The sequence below is a fragment of the Colletes gigas genome, unplaced genomic scaffold (assembly GCF_013123115.1).
Source record: "Colletes gigas isolate AHSC1104 unplaced genomic scaffold, ASM1312311v1 Colletes_gigas_Sc00002, whole genome shotgun sequence".
Taxonomy (NCBI): domain Eukaryota; kingdom Metazoa; phylum Arthropoda; class Insecta; order Hymenoptera; family Colletidae; genus Colletes; species Colletes gigas.
In genome coordinates, this window is record NW_025106631.1 from 4,875,455 (window position 1) to 4,897,387 (window position 21,933).

A 21,933-nucleotide genomic window follows, 5' to 3' on the forward strand; every position below is an offset into this window, starting at 1 on the left:
ACGAGAGTCGATGGTCGAATCCAATTTTTGCGATCGTGGAGATCGATGTTTCCGCAAAAGGTTTACGCAATTCAAATTACGTACCGGAGTATTTGCACAGAAAATAACCGCGGCACATTTCGCGATAAATCAACGCCAATTAACTCGATAAATCAACAGGCGTGTCTCGTCCATCTCGACCCATTTTCTCAGAACCTAGAGAAACAAATCGAACGCAATTTTTTTTACCAAAACCAGAGAAACTACCCGGGATATATCTAGGGAAGGAATTTCGAAAGTGACGCGTCCATTTGCAAAAAAAAAAAAGAAAAACAATCGACATTTCCAGCGTCGTGCAATTCGTAGAAATTGAATGCCTCAAAGGAAAGTTGATTTCCAAAAGTCCACCGAAGGGTTAAATATAGAAAATGGGTCACGATTTTCCAATCGGTTGCCAGCTAGTTCCAAGGCATATTTGTCAAAAAATTTTCCGCGTAATCTGGCGTTTGTGTTTCCCCGTTCTGGCCCGTTACGCTGTTCTTGTTTCATTCCGCGCGGTTGGTCCCTCGCGAAAATCAAAGTCCCGTTTCCGGGCGCGTTTCTCGAGCCGCAGCCGGCTGGCTAGTCTTTAAAGGCCGACGTACTCTCGGCTGGTAGCAAAATGTAAACCGGAAAAGCAACGAGCAAGTGAATTAGCGAAGTGAGTTCGCGATTCCCTCTCTCCCGCCCCCTTCACCCCTGCCACCTCCGTCTCCTCGTTTCGTCCTTCTTTCTCCTCGTTCGCCTGGCCACCTTCCATTCTCTCTCGCCACGGATCTGAAAGAAGGTCTCTGCCGGTCATTGTCCCACTTGGAGGTCTACTTGGACTTGGACTTGGACCACACCATAGGCATGGTGCGCTGAGTAACGAGGTTCCGATACCCCCATAGGGGACCCCCTTTTGCGCCTATATTCTATACGCAACACGTACGTTGCCCGTTCACAGACAGGGACGGACGGGGACAGTGTTCGCCGCCGGTGAACGAACTTTAAACGCACCGTGATGCCAGGTATGCGCGAAAATCTTCCTAAACGAGCCTACGCTAGCCAAGCAATCGCTACATTCGAACACGATCGTGAAATATTTCAAAGGATCCACAACGGTTCGTTAACCTCTTCTAGGACGTTGACACACATGTCTATAAATAAACTTTACAGTTTTGGAATCGTTTATGACCCAACCCAGACCTATACCGTATCATATATTTTACAAATTCCGGGGGAAACGTGGTTATTATAGTTGTCGAGAATTAGTTCGCGACACGCGAATCCGTTGATCCGCCCCTGCATATCGCCACGTACCGTCGTCGAAACCAAACCGCGTCACTCGCCTAACTGTACATAGGCTTGTGTGTACCGAGGTACCGTACAGGTACGACGCGGCCAAACGGTCGTAAAACCATGAATACGCCGGGACGTTTACACGTGGGCCACTATGCACAAGCGTCCACCCGTTCTATGCGTGTACAGGTGCGTATAAAGCACCGTTGCGCGGGCAACGCGCCTCTCGAAGGCGCGGCCAAAAGTAAAACCGAATTCGTTTTCGGTAGGACTCCGACCTGCCGTGTTTCTGCTTATCTTTCCCGCCTTATCTCTTTCTCCTTCACTTTTCCCATCGCGAAACTACGCTCGAACGCTCCTACGAATTTTTCTCGTCTACGTATCGCCGCGGATCTTGCTATTGGAGGGTTTTTTCGGGGTCGGCGATTACGAACCCGGAGTTGAAAGTATCAAATCCAACATGGCGACGCTCTCTCGATTGGCGAAACGCGTCTCGTAGTTTCTATTCTAGACGCTAGATAGCGCCGCCAAATTATGGACACCCGACGCTGCGTAGAATCACGCTCGAAGACCGTGTTTGTGATTTCCCTCTAACTTCTACCATTTTTCTTTGATTTGGGTGATATTTTGGCTGGTTGCGCTTTGCACTACGATGGAAAGTATAGGCTACCTGATTCCGGGGGAAATATTTAAAGTATGGCGTTTGAACGAGCATAGTGTTCTCTATCGACTTGTCATGTAATGAATAAAATTTGTATTATAGAGGGCTAATGAACAATTTTTGCTTTCTAGAAACATTTGTATATACTCAAAATTTTGAATGACTGTAACCTACATTTTCGTTTGTGTACAATCTTAAATATTATAACGAACCAAGAGACTACTCCTACACGTTCGTGCAACAAACATTTTTTGTTCGTTTTAACAACAAACAAAAGAACAGAAACATAGCAGGTTGGAGCGAGTTGTGCGTTTTTGCACGGTTCTGCGGTTTTCCGTGGATCAGTTCGAAATAAAAAAATTGATAAAAGAATCATTTTTATGGTTTTTTATCGTAAAACAATCGAGTAAAAATTGCCCTGCGTGCAACGCTAGAGGTGTACGTTACGAACAATGTAGCCTCGTAAAAATCCATCGAGCCTGAAAAATATGATCTTGTGGAAGCGTTTGAGGTTTCGCAGCTTTGGAACATTCCGATTTAAATAAAAATTTGGGAACAGTTTGCAATTCCGTGGGGTGAAATTTCTCGACACGATTCTTGGATAACGACGGGTTATAAAATCGGTATTATCGTGATTCCCCTTAAATCGCGCTATGATCGTGCGCAAGCGCGTGCCGTAAAAGGTAACGCCGGCATCCTCCGGCTCTTATGTAACCCAAAGGCGAGAGATGAATCGAGCCATGCCGGGTCAGAGACATCGTCCTGCATCCTCGGGTTCAGGACCCCGAGTCGTGGGGAATTCGTTGAACCTCGCGGGTTCATCGTATCGAGCGACGACGGAGCGTTACGTTGCGCCGATCGTGATTAGCCGATCGAACCTGGCGGCCCTGAATTCGCCCCGGTATCTTTTCATCGATCTCGACAGGGACAATGATAGTCGAGAGGAGGCTGTGCGCCCCGTTCCTCATCGTCGATGAAGTCACGAACGGACCGTGACCGAGGCTGAATCCTTTTTCTCGGTCGGTTCGTGGCATTCTAAATTCTGTTTCGACTCGACGAGCTGTTCGACGTTGTCGGGAACGCTACGACGAGACCGCAACACCTGACCCGAAGGCATTCCTCCTACGCGAAATATTTTAAACCTTGGGAGATTTATTTTCAAGTTAATTGTACCGTAATTCGAACGCTGAGTGAGTGGGATGTACAGTTGAATATTATTTAGATAATTCGGGTTTAATGTCTGGATTTGGTAGAATTATGTAGGATCGAGTAGAGAAAGAGAGAACGTGCTGAGGTACAATAGTAGTTGGAGTCAAGATGGTGTCTTAAAGTGGCTTTTCTTGACGACACGGAGAGGGTTAATAATTCTGGAAATAACCCCTTGGTGTGAAACGATAAGGGGTAGATTACGCGATTGTGATCTCTGGATCGTGTTGTAGCTTGAAAGAGCTCTCACCAGGGCGTCGACACGCGAGGCTAATTATTTAAATATCGAAGAGTTCGAATGTTACGTGCAGATATTTGTAGTATTCTAAATTTGTTAACTAGCGACACGTCATGGTAATAACACGTTTATCGTTTTGCTGATAATATCGGAATAAAATATTCGAACAGCGGCAGTACAAAATAATTGCACATCGTTGCCTCAATTATTTCAAATAAAGAGTGTCGTCGATAAATATTTTATATTCGACAAAAAATGAAGGAAAGTCGATAGTACATTAACATTTTGATTGCCATGTCAGTGTACCATATTTAGAGATGCCCTCGACGTTTATTCAAATTATAATGTGAGAAATAGAAACATTCCAAAATGAAACGGTCACCGGTGACCACCATGCCAGTGAGCGTGTTATATCAGAGTAGCTATAAAATAATGGTGATAGAGTTGGTCAGAGGGGTTAAATTAATGTCATATATGCCTTCTTTCCTGATAAAGAATTTTGAAGCACGTCCAAACCGCCATGGCAGTGAATATGCTAGCATCGGAGCAGGTATAAAATAATCGGGACAAAGATCGTCAGAGGGGTTGAATTACTATTCCAGACGCCTTGTTTCGTGAAAAACAATTTTTAATCACGTTGAAAGCTGCCGGTCACCGGTGACCACCATGGCAGTGAGCGTGTTATATTAGAGTAGCTATAAAATAATTGTGATAGAGTTGGTCAGGGAGGTTAAATTGATATCAAACATGCCTTGTTTCGTGAAAAACAACTTTGAATCAACTTGAAAGCTGCCGGTCACCGGTGACCACCATGCCAGTGAACATGTCAAGTTAGAGTAGCTATACAATAATTGTGATAGAGTTGATCAGAGGGGTTAAATTGATATCAAATATGCCTTGTTTCGTAATAAACAATTTTTATTCACGTTGAAAGCTGCCGGTCACCGGTGACCGCCATGGCAGTGATCGTGCTAGTATCGAAGTAGGTATAAAATAATTTGGGCAAAGATCGTCAGAGGGGTTGAATGACCATTCTATACGCCTCCTTTCGTAATAAACAATTTTGAATCACGTTGAAAGCTGCCGGTCACCGGTGACCACCATGCCAGTGAACATATCACGTTAGAGTAGCTATACACTAATTGTGATAGAGTTAGTCAGAGGGGTTGAATGACCATTCTATACGCCTCCTTTCGTAATAAACAATTTTGAATGTCATGCAAAGTTGCCGGTCACCGATGACCGTCAAGGCAGTGAAGGTGGTGTAAGCGTCGGAGTAGGTATAAAATGATGGCGGGCAGCGTTGGTCGTAGGGAAGTGGTTAGATTAGTATCGTGTGTTCCGTTAAAACCGAGCGTCTCGCAAAAGTACAAGTGGAAACGGAGGGTATCCGGTCGGCCGTGGTGGAACGCCGCTCTCGAGTGGTTCTAGTCGACGTCTGGCCGTACGTGGACGGCCGCTTTCAATGGGGACACGTGATCGGCAGAGTACGGCAGTGGTGGAGGTCGACCGGCTGGTTCGCGGCGATGGTTCCCTCTCTTTCCTTTCCGTTCCTTCTGTTCTCGGCCGAGGACCTCCTCTGCGTACGCCGGCACGCCGCGGAGTCACGGACGACCGCTATATCATTTTCGCTACCGGCCTGCGCGCCTCGGTTCACCGTTCCCGTCGGTTGTTGAACCCGACTCTCTTCGCGCGCTGCATAACCCATTTTGTAATAGCACACTTCGAACCGGCGCACCGGTACCCTTCCCCGAAATCGACCACCGGCCTCTCGATTCCCATTCTACCGACCTCGCTATTCCAACATCTCCAACGCAACGGATTCACTTCAAATTTCTCAAAAAAATAGCGAAAACTAGAAATTACGAACGATCTTGCATATCTCAAAACTTCAAATATTCTATTTTGTTCAAAATTATTACATAAACCCAAAATAAAAATTAATGCTCGAAACTCTACTTTCAGACCAAAGAGAAAACACCGAACAGCAATCGTGACTCCATCGCGAGATGAACACGTGAGTATCAGAAATATATATTTTTACACGATCCATGGTTCAATATTTAGTGCACTTTGTACAATATCAGAGCTTTCTATGTAGGAATTATCACAGTCGACGAAATGATTCATTTTTTTTCGTTAGGGAAACAGTCGCGACACAGTTCGACGATCGAACTGAGGATCGGAGTCGAGCGTTCGAGGAATCCGGAGTTCCTGGAGAACCTTGAAAACCGTGGAATTAATTTCGTCTATGTTTTTTTCTCCCTCCCGACGTTATTCTATTTAACGAACGCCGCACGCTAGCGGAGAAGTTGCTAGAGCAGAGAATGAAACCGTAGAGATTTTTACGGACACGAGTGAAATGAATTTGTGCTAGGTCGCAGGTTTCCATTCTCGTCGGTTATTGAACTTGACTCTCTTCGCGCGCTGCATAACCCATTTTGTAATAGCACACTTTGAGCTCGCGGTCTCGGGGCTCTGTTCAAGACAGTTTTGCGCTACGATCGCCAGCTTTCCAAGAATTGAAAAAAAACAAATTCTAAAGGAACCGGTGGGAGGAATTTCTCTGCTCGAAACATCTCACTTTCGCGGATTTTCAAAGCAATATATCAACTATAGGGCACAGACATTGTTGATGAATTTTTCAAAATTACCGGGACTATTTATTTAATTAATATGAAAACTCAAAAGAGTTTATTCGTAGTCCACTTATTGTATACTTCAAATACAACAATACGATAGTTTTCGACTGCCTCCTATCATGCACGAGTATTAAAAGACAGTATTTCATAAAATTACCTACATTCTTAGATTATGAATTTCGAGCTGCTTTTCATTGCCGCATAATTATGAGTGCGTGTCTAATTTTAGTTGCGTGGCGTGTGAGAGACTAATTCAGTAATTTAATTGCATTAATTAATTAGAAGCGTTCACATGCTCGGCTCATTCGATTTACAAAGATTTTTAAGACTCGTTTCTGCATTCCTGTTTCAACGTAAAAATGTATTTTTCACCGCCGACCAACGCGTTAAATATTCTACAAATCGGATTTACCTGTCTGCCCATCGCTCGCCGTTTCCACTCGCGCTGATCGCCAATCTCTATTGATTTTCCCCGTGTAATTTTCAATATCGATTCTTTCCAAAACAAAGTTCTCGTATGAAAAATATTCTATATTTTTGATACATCTTTTTACTTATTATCAACCCTTTGCACTCCTATGTCGAATGTGACTCGACATTTTTTCGAGTCCAACAAAATACAACAATAGCGTAAGTAAAACAGATATTTCATTGAATTTGTTTAAATTTACCCTGCTTTTTAGTCGACGTAAATTTCAAATAAAACACTTGGAAGTGTCGGAAGCTGCCGGTAACAAAATTCAAATACAATTCGGAGTGCAAAGGGTTAACAAAGGTAGCCATTTTTTCCTGCGATCGGAAAGAAAATTTCCGGTTTGCTCGTCGGTCGTCGACCTTGGGGACTCAGGTTTATGGCAAACCTATTTTGTAATTGCTCGAACCCGCGGCGACCCGCACTTCCTATTACAAAATGGGCTCCGTATCTGTGTCCTTGTTCGAATCGTGCTCCTCGACGCCCGCATTCCAATAATCTTAGCCCGACGTGCAAAAAGCGAGTTTGCAGCCTGGATAGACCAACGAATCGATATGCTATTTTACTACGAACAAAAAATCGTGTCCCCGATAGATTAACCCTCGATGAAACCGAAACGGAGCCAAGAAGGCCCCCCCCCAGTGGAATTCTCCATATTTTTCAAACTGAACGACAGCGGAAAGGAATGTGTCGAATATTCGTTTTTTAAACTCCGGATCGACGGTTTTACACGCTGCGAATTTCACGCGGCAAAAAGCAAACGAATGGACAATCAGTTTGCGTTTCGACGATTCCGGAAGACGGCTCGTACGGTTTCGAAAATGTCCCCCCCCTCGTAACCGAGCTCGTTTCGCCCCACCTTTTGTCCACGTAACCCATTTCACAGATGAAACGGGTCCTTGTTCCATTTACGCCGACACCAGTACTCGTTTACCGCGTTATCGCGTCGCCGTGGAGCACAAAGAACGAGATCAAGAGACAAGCTTCGCGCTTTTCCAGAAAATCTTATCGGCGAAAATAGTAAGACACACAGGCGAAGTGAAAATCGAGGTCCGCGGGTAAAATCGTTCGAGATTTACGGGAGACATAAATTTTTTCACCCAAATTAACTCCGAATCGCATGATTTCTCCAAATCGAGCAACGCATGCCCGCGTTAACGACTTGCATCGTGGAAAAATAATTTTAGTAATCAAAGAAATTTGCCTGACGATGTTAACGCAGTAATACGACATACATTTATGCGAATTATTGGAAGCTAATTAAAAAGTACACGTATGATGTCGTTCTTCGGAAATTGTAACCGTAAATTGCACTTTGGAGCGCGTTAAATATTCGAGCGCACGAAAATCGATATTTAATTTTCCGATGGGAAAATAATTTCGTCGGAATTGGACGGGTATAATAATAAATAAACTTCGACGTTTGATCGACGGCTGCCAAAAAATTGAAAACGCCAGTACAGCGTGAATCTTTCCATCGAAAAGAGAATGATTGCATTCTCGAAATACGTTTAAATAGATGCAGGGAAGTCTGGGAGCCAGTACGAATGGCGTAATAAATTTAAGGAGGTCTGTTTAATCCCGGAGAAAAAGATCGTCGGGTAAAGTCGGGGGCGGGAATTTTAAAAATTCAGGATTTCCGCGACGACTCTGATAAACGGCTAGTACGCGTCACGAGCGCCGACCTGGGCCACGCCGGTGGGGGAAATAATTGTCGTAGCCAGATAAGAGCGTCGGTTATTCGGGCATTGTGCTCGGCTGCGTGGCGTAAGGCAGGTCAGGCACCCTCCTATATCTCGTTCGGGGGCTCCTACTTTTCAAAGGGTCACGGAAACACGGCGTTCCAATTTAACGGAAGAAACCTCGGTCGCACCACTCCCTCCCCAAACACCAACTTCGCTGAAAATATCGCGAACAACTATCTTCCAGCATTAACGCCAATTTCTTCTCCATTCTCTCACGTGAGTACACAAATCGCACACTACTCGTTCAAGATATCTTCCTCTACAGTAGTCCCTTCCTCAGATAGTAAAAGAAAAATATTTTTCTATATTAGATTTGTCGAATACACACGTTAAACATAGTGTTAACGATATTAGTCTATTAGTAATATTTTTTTAGATTTTTATAAAGTCATTCTCCAATTTCATCTCCATTCTCTCACGTTAGTACACAAATCGCACATTATTCGTTCAAGATATTTTCCTCTACAATAGTCCCTCACTCAACATCCTTAAATAGTAAAACAATAATATTTTTATAATAAATAGAGTTAAATAGTTAAAGATAGTGTTAACGATATTAGTCTATTAGTAATGTTTTTTAGATTTTATAAAGTAATTCTCCATTTTTTCATGTGAGTACACAAATCGCACATTACTCGTTCAAGATATCTTCCTCTACAATAGTCCCTTCCTCAAATAGTAACAGAAAAATATTTTTCTATATTAGATTTGTCGAATACACACGTTAAGCATAGTGTTAACGATATTAGTCTATTAGTAATATTTTTTTAGATTTTTATAAAGTCATTCTCCAATTTCTTCTCCATTCTCTCACGTTAGTACACAAATCGCACATTACTCGTTCAAGATATCTTCCTCTACAATTGTCCCTTCCTTCAATAGTAAAAGAAAAATATTTTTAGAATAAATAGAGATAAATAGTTAAAAATAGTGTTAACGATATTAGTCTATTAGTAATTTTTTTTTAGATTTTTATAAAGTAATTCTCCAATTTTTTCTCCATTCTCTCACGTGGGTACATAAATTGTACATTATTCGTCCAAGATATCTTCCTCTACAATAATCCCTTCCTTAAATAGTAAAAGAAAAATATTTTTCTATGTTAGATTTGTCGAATACATACGTTAAAAATAGAGTTAACAATATTAGTCTATTAGTAATATTTTTTAGATTTTATAAAGTAATTCTCCATTTTCTCACGTGAGTACACAAAGGGCAATCGTACATTATTCGTTCAATACATCTTTCTCTACAATAGTCCCTTCCTTAAATAGTAAAAGAAAAATATTTTTCTATATTAAATTTATCGAGTACACACGTTAAAAGTAGCGTAAACAATATTAGTTAAATTCTCTATTTTTGCATATTGAATATTAAAATATTCTTCTCTAAGAAAACGAACGATGAAGCTGTTATTTTATTTTGGCGATTACAGTGAACATATACATGGGAGCCATTAAATAGCGTTGCAGAAGCGTCGTACAAGGGATGGTAAACGTTTCGTGGGGTTGGAAATGATTTTTTTTTTTTTTAAGTTGCAAGGAGTATCGCGGAGGAAAACAATGATATCTGTTTGCGCGCGCGGCAATAAGAAGAATTCTAGTCGGGTTCGTTCGACGGAACACGTAACGCGCATTTGCGCTTCCGGTCGATACCTCCGGCCGATAAAGCGTTCCCTCGTAATCGTTGTGAAAGAGATTAAATAACGGAGTTTGTCCGTTTCCGCATTGAATAGCACGAACCTCAATGTCAATGTCAGTCGCCCTTTCACCTTATATAACGAACGAGCGCGCTCGCTCGCTCCCGACCGCCGCATATTACCAACTTAACTCGCTACGATCCAGAAGACCAATCCCCGGGACGAAATTCTTCCCCGGATACGAGCCTCGAATAACTAATAACTGATAAAACAACCGTTGGCCCGTTACTCGTCGAATAAAAATGAAAATTTCAATCACTGAACGAGGAATTTCCCTACGAACGGATTCGATCGAACGCGTATAAATCGATACGCGTTGGTTGGTTAAACGATCGATCGTTTACTCTTCGAATCAAATTTTCCCCATCTTCGTCCATCAGTCGTTGAATTTTCGATTTTTTAAATAAGTTATTTAGAATCAATTGTAGCGTATATTAACTTGAACTTATGGCAATTATTAAGAAAATAGTACGGGGATAATATGGTTTACAGTAAGAAACGATATTAATTATTATAACTTTGAGGAGGAATTATACAAAAATTAGCATCGAGTCCACATCTTGATCCAAACCTATCTGTTTACAGTTATCTTGAACTTTCGTTGTATATAAGTATGTTTTACTTTCTAATCCAATGGTTTCAACGTACATTGACGTCCAATTAATTTTCGTTTATATTTATGACTCGTTTCTTGTCTGTTCAATAATAGTTTGTCGAACCAAGTTCTGTGTGAACTAACAAACTTTAAACTTCGTTAAAAGTACTAGTATTTGGGCAAAATTCACGTTACCATAGATATAAACAGTGGCACTTTATTTATGACAACTTCCTATATGTACAACCATCCGTACAAATTCGTTTCCGCTTCGAGGAAAGTTACTAGAGTCGAGGTTCTCTATTTCCCCTTCTCGTTCGCGAAATGCTTGGAGTTGTCGAACGCCTAGTGACTTTCCCATGAAACGGGAACGAATTAATGTGGTCGAGCGTACAAATGAGGCACCTGAGTCGTTTTCTATGAGCATTTTTTTAACCCTAATTCCACCAGGATGCGACTTTGGCTCCGAAATCGGGAGAATTTTCGTCGAACCGTACGAATTGAAAATTTAATTATTTAACGCACAGTCGCGTATCAAGATCGTCGTAATTTGTTCAACCGCGATACGATGGTCCCCATTAGAGCTAATCGAGTGTTTCACGAGATCCAAAACGTGCTAAACGTACGATCTACGGAAGTGAAAATTCGATCTGTTTTGCTTTATGAATTTAAACTCGATCCAATTGGAATGGAAGCGGCCCGGAACATACGCAAACAACGCAAATAAAACCTAAATAGTTAGAGCGCTACGCAATAACTAGGTTAAGAAAAAACGTAAAGTGTTGTTATTTTTTCCAAGATTTCGATAACTATATGAAACACCAGGAAATGTGCTATTTAACTTTCTTCCAAATCCTACAAAAGTATTATTCTCAACATCGATTCGATTCTTCTCTTGCAACCCAAAGTCACGACCCTGTGGAATTAAGATTAGGGTGAAATATCTTGTAAATCTTACAAAAGGACTATTCGTAATATAAATATATATTGTACCAGGATTATCAAACATTTTTTAATGAACAAAATTACGCAGATTAAAAAGTATGTTACTATCATTTCGATGCTTCTTTTTCAACCCAAAGTCACGACCCTGTGGAATTAAGATTAGGGTAAAATTTCTTGTAAATCTTACAAAAGTATTATTCCTAATATAAATATACATTGTACCAGGATTATCAAACATTTTTTAACGAACAAAATCACGCAGACTAAAAAGTATGTTACTGTCATTTCGATGCTTCTTTTGGGTGATAATGAAAGGTGATATTGAAAACAGAAGTTAAAAAATAAGTGTCGAGGACTAGATCGAGGTTCGATCTCGATCGGGAAAACGTTCCTCGAGGTCGCGGCGCGTAAGAAATGGAAAAGAAAGATGGCTACCGGGCTGAAAATCGTTCACGGTGTCAAGACGAAATTAGAAGCCGACCGCGTGACCGTTTTGCATTGCAAATCGGCACGATCGTTCCGCAGGCCCGTCGCCGCTCATTCGAAGCCGTTCCTTCGCGGGTACTTGAGAAAATGGAAATTCCGCGGGTTGTCTTTTCTAGGTAAGTGTACCTCTTCTTCGACGGCACGAACGACAGTAAAGCGCTTTTATTACCGCGGTGAGAGTAATGGCCCCGACTCTAAATTTAGCCACGACGAACAGGGGGGGAAACGACAGCAGGAAATCGGTAAAATCGAGTTCCAAACAAACGCGTTGCTCGAGCGTTGCTCGAACACCTTCCTCGCGAGAGGCTTCCTGGTTTACGCTCTTTCGATTTCGCCCATTGGTCGCGGAGATCACGCGACCGTTCGACTTCTTCATTTTTGGACGTTTTCGACCCTGTACCTCGACATCGATCAACATCAAATACCAAATATTTTGCAAATTTTCTGCCCCCCTTCGTTTTTTAAACTCCGTGTATGTAAATAGATCTCGAAAGCTGATTTTATAATTTTGTATTTCATATTTAGAGAATAGACTACCCTTCATCGGGAGAGTCGTAGAAAAAGCTTCCTAAAACCACCCTCCGGAGGTTCGAAAATGCTTAAAAAAATAAATAGCGCGATCGAGGGTGCGATCTTCGATCTTGCACACTCGAGGGTTGAGATCTCGATAGAATTTAAAAAAATTCACGGATAATCGAGAAGATTGACGTTGTAATTTATTTCTTCTTCATAAAAAATTTTAACCTCGTAATAAATTTTCCAAGTACCCACACCAAGGGTGGTGGAATTAAAAGAATAATAATTGTGTTCTCCACACTTGTCTTATTTTTGAATAACAAAAATACTGTGACTATACACTATTACTACCCACCCCTATTTTTCAATCATTCCTATAACCGACCACAATTTTGACTACCCACGTCGTTTCAACCCCCAAAAAGTTTTGTCGCGAACGATAGTGGCGTATTAAAAAATTTTACGTCGTGTGATTGGTAAAAATGGACCCGGCGGGCCGTTTGATCGTACTCTAGGATGGCTCGTGGCCGTCGTCAGGTAGAGCAAGGCTATAGCGAAGCGAAGTGAAGCGAAGGGAGGGAATCTCACGGCTGATGGCTGGCCGTGACTTTACTCAACTCAGCCGGCACTCGGGCCGGCGCAACGCGTCAATGTAGAACGGTCATTGACTCCTGGTGCTCGGCTCGACTCGGCTCGCGAGCCTCCTATATACGTGCAAGCTCGAGCCTTCTCCTTCCTTCACCTCGGTCGTGCTTCTGCGCGATACACCCGGTATGTGACGCTGCGTGCCTCGCCGTTCCTCGTGATACTTCGGCCTTCTCCACGTGATCATCGAACTCGACTCATTTCTGGCCACGTTTATTTAGTTTCCCCCCCCCCTCAATCGCGAGCCCTTTGTCCGCGAGAAATCAACCCCCGAGGGTGAGAAACTCCTTCGAAGAATCATTTAACCCTGTCTCGAACAGTGTCAACGAGAACGTCCTCCAACGAAGGGTTGAAAACATTTCCGTAACGCGAAATCGGTGTCTAATAACAAAGAACTTTCTACGTACCGTCTATCGACGATCATTCATGAACACCGATTACTGTACATAACTATAATAGCAACTATGGACGTAGGTACTCGTCGCGTTTGCAGCGTAAAATTTTAAATAGATCGAAGCTCTACAACGAGCACCATTACTGGGGAGGCATTAGCGATCGTGCTGCATGAATGTTTCAGGTGTCGATTAGGGTGCTCGATGGATGGTTAAAGAGATTCAGCAGTTTCCTTTCATTTCTCTATTTCGTAGGTTATGTTGTCATTTAAATGTTTATCCACCCAAGAATATCGCACGGTTCAAAATTCGATCAAAAAAATTCCAAGCGTGGAAATCGGTTAACTGCAACGTCGGCTCGTCCGGGGCAGCCCGGAACGTTCTAGATCGCGACGCCGGGAACGAAACGCAATAGTACATTTCGTCGATGATAGAGCGTCGATGTAGGACGGTTATTGGCTCCTCGAACTAGACTCTCGCGGCCCCTTGCGCTCGCGCGCGTTCGCCATTCACGTTTCGAGTGTCCACGGAGCGCGTTCGTCGCGAGCCACCCGGTACGTGATACGCGGCTCTTCGGGACCCGCGATACTCGAGGCTTTTTCGGTGCACCGAGCACGGTCAGAAAGTTACGATAATTTTTCTCTACCCCTACGGGTTAGTATCTCGGTTCTTCGGACTGCAATCTCCCGAAGGAACGATAAAACGCCACAGAATGAACACGTACCCGTTGAATATAAACTGCTACGTGTCTCGTGTTAATGGCGTTTCCCGCGGAACCGCGAGCGTGTTTATTTATCTTTCCACCGCCTCTTCTTTCTCCGCTCCTCCCCCCTGCCGCTTCGATTGACCTTGGAATCTGGCGAACCAGGAATTTTATGATATTTTTATGGAAGATTTACGCGCCGTTGCCGCGAACTTTATCGCGTCGAATTCCTGCAGGTTGAACAGGGTAAGTGAGAATGAGGAAGTGAGTATAATGGCCTTTATATAGCGGGGCGCATCCACGCGAGCGCAGCTCGCTTTTAACCGGTCCTGCGCGCCTTCTCGATAATAATAACGACTGCCACGATTAAAAATAATGACCACGATCGCAATGGATCCGTCTGTTTGACGATAACACCGCGAAACTGTCACCAACCGATACTCCTGGACTCCACGTTACGACCATTTCGATGTTATTCGCGCTCAGAAATCTGTGGGTTTGTGATTCTCTTGTAACTTCCACCATTTTTCTCCGAATCGAATGAAACTTTGATACTCTTTGTATCTTGAGAGAAAGCATAGGTTACTTAATTTCGGGGAAATCTTGGCTGTATTATTAAATTGGGTAGTAGGACATTTTTAATTCGGCCCAAATGGTTCTCGTTTTCTCTTTGTTTCCGAAATCTGTGTGTTTGTGATTTTCCTGTAGTTTAGCTGTGTCTCGTAGAAGTTAGAAGGCTTTGAACGAGTATAATTTAGCTTCGAAAACTATATTATTGCAGGGTTAAGGAGAATGTGGAGACTTTCCTGTCCGTTAGTGGTTACAGCAGGGAAATTTCAACCCCCATACATAGACCATCCATACTATTAAATTTGTCAAAAAATTCTGTGGTTACGTATTTTAGTTATTTATCAGAAACTAAAGAAACTTGGTACGACTTCTATGTGCCCCCATCGAATTTATCAAATTTTAAAAAAGTCTGAGAGAAGTTTGGCCTCCATTTTAGGGCAAAAGTATTTTCTGCATATTCCATAGAATCGACGAGTCGACATCAACATAGATGGCGTCAAGTTCGATTTGCCCAGGCGAACTCATACGAACGGAAGCGAATTCCAAGTTGAAAAGTGGCTCGAACGCGTTGGATTTAATTGGTAGTTTCGACCGTTAAAAGCGAGGAAATTTGATGTGCAAAACTAACACCGGGAAAGTTTCCCCGGGCCACCATCGGCCGGGCTTCTTTTTGCCGAGTCACAAGCGTTACGAAGCCTGACTAAAACGTCTGACCCAATACGACTCGCAATTTCTTCCAGGACTGGTCTTTCTTTCTCCCTACAATACTTCCAGCCCGTCTCACCGCGTAGTCGCGTAATTGAGGTTATGGTACCGTGTTATACTTCGGAGTCTAGTCTACGCGTGACGGAAAATGAGGGACAGGCTTATTTCACTGGCGATTTGTTCGATAGTAAAATATTCGCGCACGCTGGAAACGTCTGTTACCGGTTTCTCCAGTGAAAATGGATGTTAAACCCGAAATAATGCTTCGTAAGCCTAACTTAATTAACTTGGATGCCCGTTTCTCGAATTCGATCGCTAGACTTTTTTTTAAACCATCACCATTTATAATTTATTAAGTCACACATCTTTTTCCAGACTCGTATTTTTATTCTTTTGAACAGTTATGGTACCATTAACAATGTTCTGTCAAGTAAGAAATTTTCTCTCATTAATTTCAAATTAGGCGCCTAGTTCCAGAGATCTCTATTACGTTCTGTTTTAGCCACGTTTCGAAAACACCGTTATTAGTTTTTGGTCGCGTTTCATTCTTTGTTCCCATTGCACAGTTACTTAAAAAAAAATATTCTTCCTGGATGTTTCGATATTTTTAGCCAACTTCATACCATATTCCTAGAACGTGGACAAAACTCTTACTAAACTTCTATAAAATTTTTTTCCTATTAATTCTTTTTTCATCATCGAAAGGGTGATAATTTCTTCTTAGGGGCACAAAGGAAATAAAAGTCTACCGTAAGCAAATATAGAAATTTAAAAATCGTAGTCAAACAAATGAAGAATAAGTTTGTATTTAAAAAAAGAAAAATGGCGTTTTGTCGGGGCTCGGTAATTAATAAGAGGTAGTAGATCGCGTGAAACCGAACACCGTGTATATGTACCGGACGGTCATCGTTACGGTAGCGCGTAATACTTTACGGTTCGGCGTATGTATTATCGCGGAATCGCAGGACAGGCGCAATTTTTGCATGGAAAATGGCGCTACGGTACTTTCAGCCTCGCCGCTCGCCCGCGGCGTACGAATCTAGGCTAGGCCTACGAACGACACGGTCATCGACCACCCTTGATTCTTTTTTTTTTTTCCAAACACCGGAGAAAGCGACGCTACTTCTGCCTCTTGCTAATTGGATTACGCCAGGAATCGAGGAACTCGAAAATCCCCGCGACGCTTTTCAAATTCAGGCGACGGTACCCCCGCGGAAAACTTTCGAGGCGATTTTCTTTCCAAGTTTCTCCCGCTCCATTGATAACGCGGTTACCGTAACGCGAACAATGTTCAACGAAAGAGCAAGTAATCGAATATAAGTCGGTTCCGAAGTTCTTCGGGGGGAGGAAAGTTTCGCGACAAATCGAAACGCTTCCCGGGAACTTTTCGGTGTTAAAAAGAGACGGACATCGTAAATTGTGTGTTCTAAATTGAAGCTCGTTGAACGCACACTTTCGCTTGAAAATTATTTCTAGGATCCTATTTTTGCTAAAATTTTAACGCTCGATCGTGATCCCCGTTAAATCGCTCAGAGCAGAGGGGAGATTTTGGTTACGTTCGAAAAGGGGGGAGGATTTCCAAGACGTTGACGCTCGAATCAAGGGCACGGGCGCAAAAATCGAACGATGGTCGTGGAGGAAGACGATCCGGTCGCCTCGATCCTCGTCTTTCGCGACCGCGGAAACGTACCGACCCCATCGGGCGAGTGGCCCGTTTGAAAAGTGCAACGACCGTTCCAATAAATCGACCGCCCCCGTCCCCCACCCCGAAATGATTACATACACGCGAGTTCGCAATGACCGTGGCTACGAACCGCGGTCTGCGGATCCCGTTATGTCACATTAGTAGGCACCTGCAGGCGTCATTATCCTCTCCCACGGCGTGCCATTCTCAAAATCGAAAACCTTACGCGCTTCGTTCCCCGACGTCCATTCCCCCAATTAACGAAACACTTTACTCTCGACAGATCCCCCAAAGACAATTTTCTCCGTCCTGGGGAGATCCTTCGTCGAGATTCGTGTCTTCCCCTTCGCAGGGAAAGGTTACAGGTAAAAGAAAAAGAAAAAATGGAGACGTCTCTTGCTTGGAAAGATTTTCGAACGGCCCGGCGAAGACGGAGAGAAAGAGGGGGGCCAACGGTTCACGGTTATGTCATATTAGGAAATACGCTCGTTTAACGGTGTATCTCTATAGGCGACTCTCGTTCTCCTCGAAATGGCACCCGACGAATTTATGCAGAATTTTGCCGGTCTTCCGTCGAATCCTTTCTTTAACGCGCGAGGTACCCCACTGTCCCATTTACAGGATCCTCGAAAAAATTTCATCGCAATTTATTCGAGTTTGATTTCTAGAGCACGGAAACCAAGTCCCGAATTAAGCCTGGTAATTGCAATTATATATTTAATTCGAACCAATTACATTTCAATATAAAAAAAATACTGTTGGTAGCTGTTTACAGCACTGCTCGTTTCTAGATTCTTCTAGGTGCCACTGTCCCATTTATCGCACACGTCATAACTTTCGAAAGAAAATTTTCTTTCGTCGGAGAATTGTCGTTCTACCAAAGTACTTTTCGTTATATAATAAATAAACATCAATGTTGAACTGATAATATATTTGAGAATCTAGAGGGGGGCCATTTCACTCGTGTCTTTGGTACCTTTCTCTACGATCTGTCCCCCCAAAAAACCGTTTAATTTGGTTCAATTAAGAGGATTCCACGGCCATGCTGGCATCTTGGACGAAAAGATCGCGTCGTTGGGTTTTACCGTTCCCCGTTTTCCAGGCTTTGACTTTGGTCCCGGTACCGTTAGGGCCAAGGCTCTCGAAGAACCGACCGTGAAGTAACACTTTCCGTATCCGAAGAGCTCGGTTCTGTGACGTAAGGCGCGAACCAAAGGGCCCCCCGACCGTTTGAAGCAAACGTCCTCCGCGTTATTTCGTTCCCCGGCTGTTATGGCGGCGATTACGCGTCGAGTGCTATCCGCGGTGCGGTTCGTTAAACTCCTCGCCGCGAAATTTGAATCGAACGGGATCCACGGCCAAGAGTTTTGCGTCGTTTGTTATCGAAACTATGTCAGGTCACCGGCTGTTTTCCGGACCGATCCAGAAAACGGAGACGCGTTTACGGTTAACCGAGTGTAAGGACGAACGAAGAAACGCTCACCTTGTACGGTTCCCCTGGACGCCGGGTGAATCCTGGTTCACGACGAACTGTCAAAGTTCACAAGTCAAAGTCACTGACATATCTTCCGGTCCCGGTTACGGTCCGTGGAACGATCACTCGCGGCGACAACGAGAACCGAATGTCATCGACTCGAACACGGGAAACTTCCGCGTGGCACTGGACGTCGGTCACCACGAGTCCCGGATACGAAGACCCCGTAGCCTCCTGGTCGGTCCTACCGATCCCCGGGTGTGTTCTCCGTCACTAACTCGTTCGCACGGGGGATTCTTGGCCGCGTCTTCCGATCCTCCGGTTTGATTCGCGCGCGTAAGAGCAGTCTCTGGAGGATGATCGGTCCGCGTCGCGATTCGGGAGCTCCGGTGTCGGGTGTTTCGCGTAGTCGCTGGCTCCGTCCTTGACGTACGGTCGTGTACACCGTGCGAAGCCGCGTGGTTCGAACTGACGAGCACGGCGGGTAAGGTGAGTCTAGGTGTCTCCTTGTGTGTACGAGCCGCGGTGTTGTGCGCGCGTGCACGCACCAACGTAACCCACGTTTGAGCGCGGGACGGGTTCGTGTGCGTCCGCCGGGAGGACTGGTGGAGGGCGAGGAAGCAGAAGAGGAGGCCGGCTGGGCTCCTTCGCTCGGCTCGGCCAAGTCTCTCTTTCTCCTCCGTTTCTTTTGCCCGGTGTTCGCGTCCTGTTTCCACGCCGCTTACGCTCTGTGGGTCCCTCTCTGTCCGCGTTCGCGGCTCCTCTGGCCGCGAGCATCGGCGAACCGAGCGTGATCGGTCCTCCTTGAGCGTCGTTTTCCTTCTTCCTTCGGGGGGCCGGGCCTTCTTTCCTCGTTCCTTCCTTCCCTTCGTGATTCTCGTTCCCTCCGACGAGCCACCCGGTACGTTTTCGTTCGGTTCGGTTCGGTTCAGTATTCCCCCGTCGACAGAAGCAACGGTACTCTTTCCCCACCCCCTTTCGAGCTCGGTTCGAGTTCTCTTGCACACAGGAGGCTACCGCCTTCTCTCCTCTCCTTTTCTTGCCTCCCTGCGCCCGATGGAAGCGTTCCTCTTCCCTGCGTTCCGTGCCCCTCGGGCCTCTTCGCCTCCCTTCCACCGGTCCTCCCGGGGCTCCCGCTCTTTCTCTCTGTTTTTCTCGCCGCGCGAGTACACGCGCTCGCGTAGGCCTCCGGGCTTCTTCCGTCTCCCTCCACCCCGCAGGAGCGCGCGACCGTGTCTTCTTCGACTCTGGTTACTGACCTCCGAAAATACGAGCCGATCGCCCGTGCCCGGTTCATCTTCCCGACCCTTGACCAGAACGCACAACGATCCACCACCCGAACTGGAAGACTCCCCCTCCAGGGGTTGCAGTTTTTCACCGCTCAGGGACTTGGGGAACCCTTTCTGTCCGGGGATGTTGTCTTTTCTTGCTCTTGATTGTTATTTTCACCCTTTGTATAAACGAAGAATCAATCTTCAAATTAAATTTAGCCCTGAGGAACTCACAGTGATGTCTGACGGATGTTACAACTGGATTCTGATTATCTAGCATACTCGGGACTGGGACAATGCTGGATAATTGGACTATACCTACGTATAAAGTGATAACAACGCGGAATTGGACCATTTTTATGGTGTTGAGGACCATTTTTATGGGGTTCTTTCCAACAATCTTAGAATTTTTAAATATTCTTCGCTAAAATACGCCTTGTTTGCCTTTTGAAACATTAAAATTCTCCAATCCGTTCAGGAGTTATGATGTTTTAAACAAACGCATGCAATTTCAGGGGAATCATTATTCATTGTCACACGTTATATTTTCGAATTTTTTTCTCGAAAATGCGTAGGATTTCGGGGGTATGTCTATTCACCAAAAATAATTGTAATTGACCCCCGGAACTAAAAATAATTTTTCTAGAATGATTTGAAACTTTTATTTTCGTCGAAAAATTTCTCTAGTTACTGAATTTTTTTCTCGAAACTGCATAGGATTTCAACGATATGTGTATTCACCAAAAATGATTGTAATTGACCCCCGCAACTAAAAATAATTTTTTTTAAACGATTTGAAATCTTTTATTTTCACCAAAAAATTAAGGCACCTGCTGGAATTTTTTTTTCGAAAACGCGTAGAAATTCGAGGGTATGTCTATTCACCAAAAATGACTGTCATTATCTCTTGCAACCAAAAATAATTTTTTTAGAACGATTTGAAATTTTTTAATTTCGGCGAAGAAATTCAGCATCTACCTGGTCGTTTTTTCTTAAAAGTTCGTTTTCCATTTTTAATAAATTTGTTTGACATTCTACAGAAAAGTTTTCTAATACGTTCTTGTAAGTACCCATGAGCTCTACTTCAGAAAAAAGTTTCAGTCAAATATATTCACTATTGCAGGAGTTATGGGTGTTTGGAAATTGGACCATTTTTATTGGGTTTTTCTCACTTTACGGAGTCAAGGAACAATTTTTTCAATATTATTAGAATTTTTACATATTCTTCGCTAAAATACGCGTTGTTTGCCGTTTGAAACATTAAAATCCGCCAATCCGTTCAAAAGTTATGACGTTTTAAAGATCATGACGAAATTTCGGAGTGACATTTCTAGCCTGAGATTATATTTTCGGTAAGGAATTTTTTTCTCAGAAATGGTTACGATTTCGAGGGTATGTCTGCTGACCAAAAATGATTGTAATCGACCCTCGCAACTAAAAATAATTTTTCCAGAATGATTTGAAATTTTTTTTTTTTTTGAACAAAGATTGAGTAATTAGTTTGAGAAAATGAGAAAATTTACACCAATGGATGACCAAGGAATGAAATTGATGCTACGTATGGTTAGATAAAATGTCTCTAAGGTTTCTTAGTAGCGATTCACGAATAAAATTTCGAAGCAACCGGTTGAGAATTTTGTTCAACGATCCCTAGGAACCGCTCTAGCGTTGAACGTGTTAATTATTTCGCGGGTTCTACCGTAAACCGGACGTATCGGAAGGATAATTTCCAACGGACGTTGCGTTGCTACGGTAACGAAATACCGCTGACGTTTTCTTCGCCACTCGCGATTTTTCTCGCGTTTCGCTTTTTAACCCTTAACCACGGTCGAGCAAAACTATTATCTAGTCACGTATTTCGAGCAACGATTTAAAGATTTATTTAATCGTTCTACATTAAATAAGAAACCGAATTTAAATTATAGAATAAAACCCAATTGAATAAACGTTCGAAAATAGAGAATTTAAATTTAATAAATCAGTTC

The 21,933-nt window shown here is 43.5% G+C and overlaps 1 protein-coding gene across 4 annotated transcripts in view; it reads left to right on the plus strand.

The window, feature by feature from the left end:
• The window catches only part of LOC122398925 (protein FAM76A), an 89,951-nt gene that overhangs the window by 35,076 nt on the left and 32,942 nt on the right, over window positions 1-21,933 (plus strand). For all 4 annotated transcript variants that reach the window (XR_006259231.1, XR_006259229.1, XR_006259230.1 and 1 more), the window contains one exon: window positions 5,370-5,421. The gene's annotated coding sequence lies outside the window, so the exon portion shown is untranslated. The remainder of the gene's footprint in view (window positions 1-5,369; window positions 5,422-21,933) is intronic.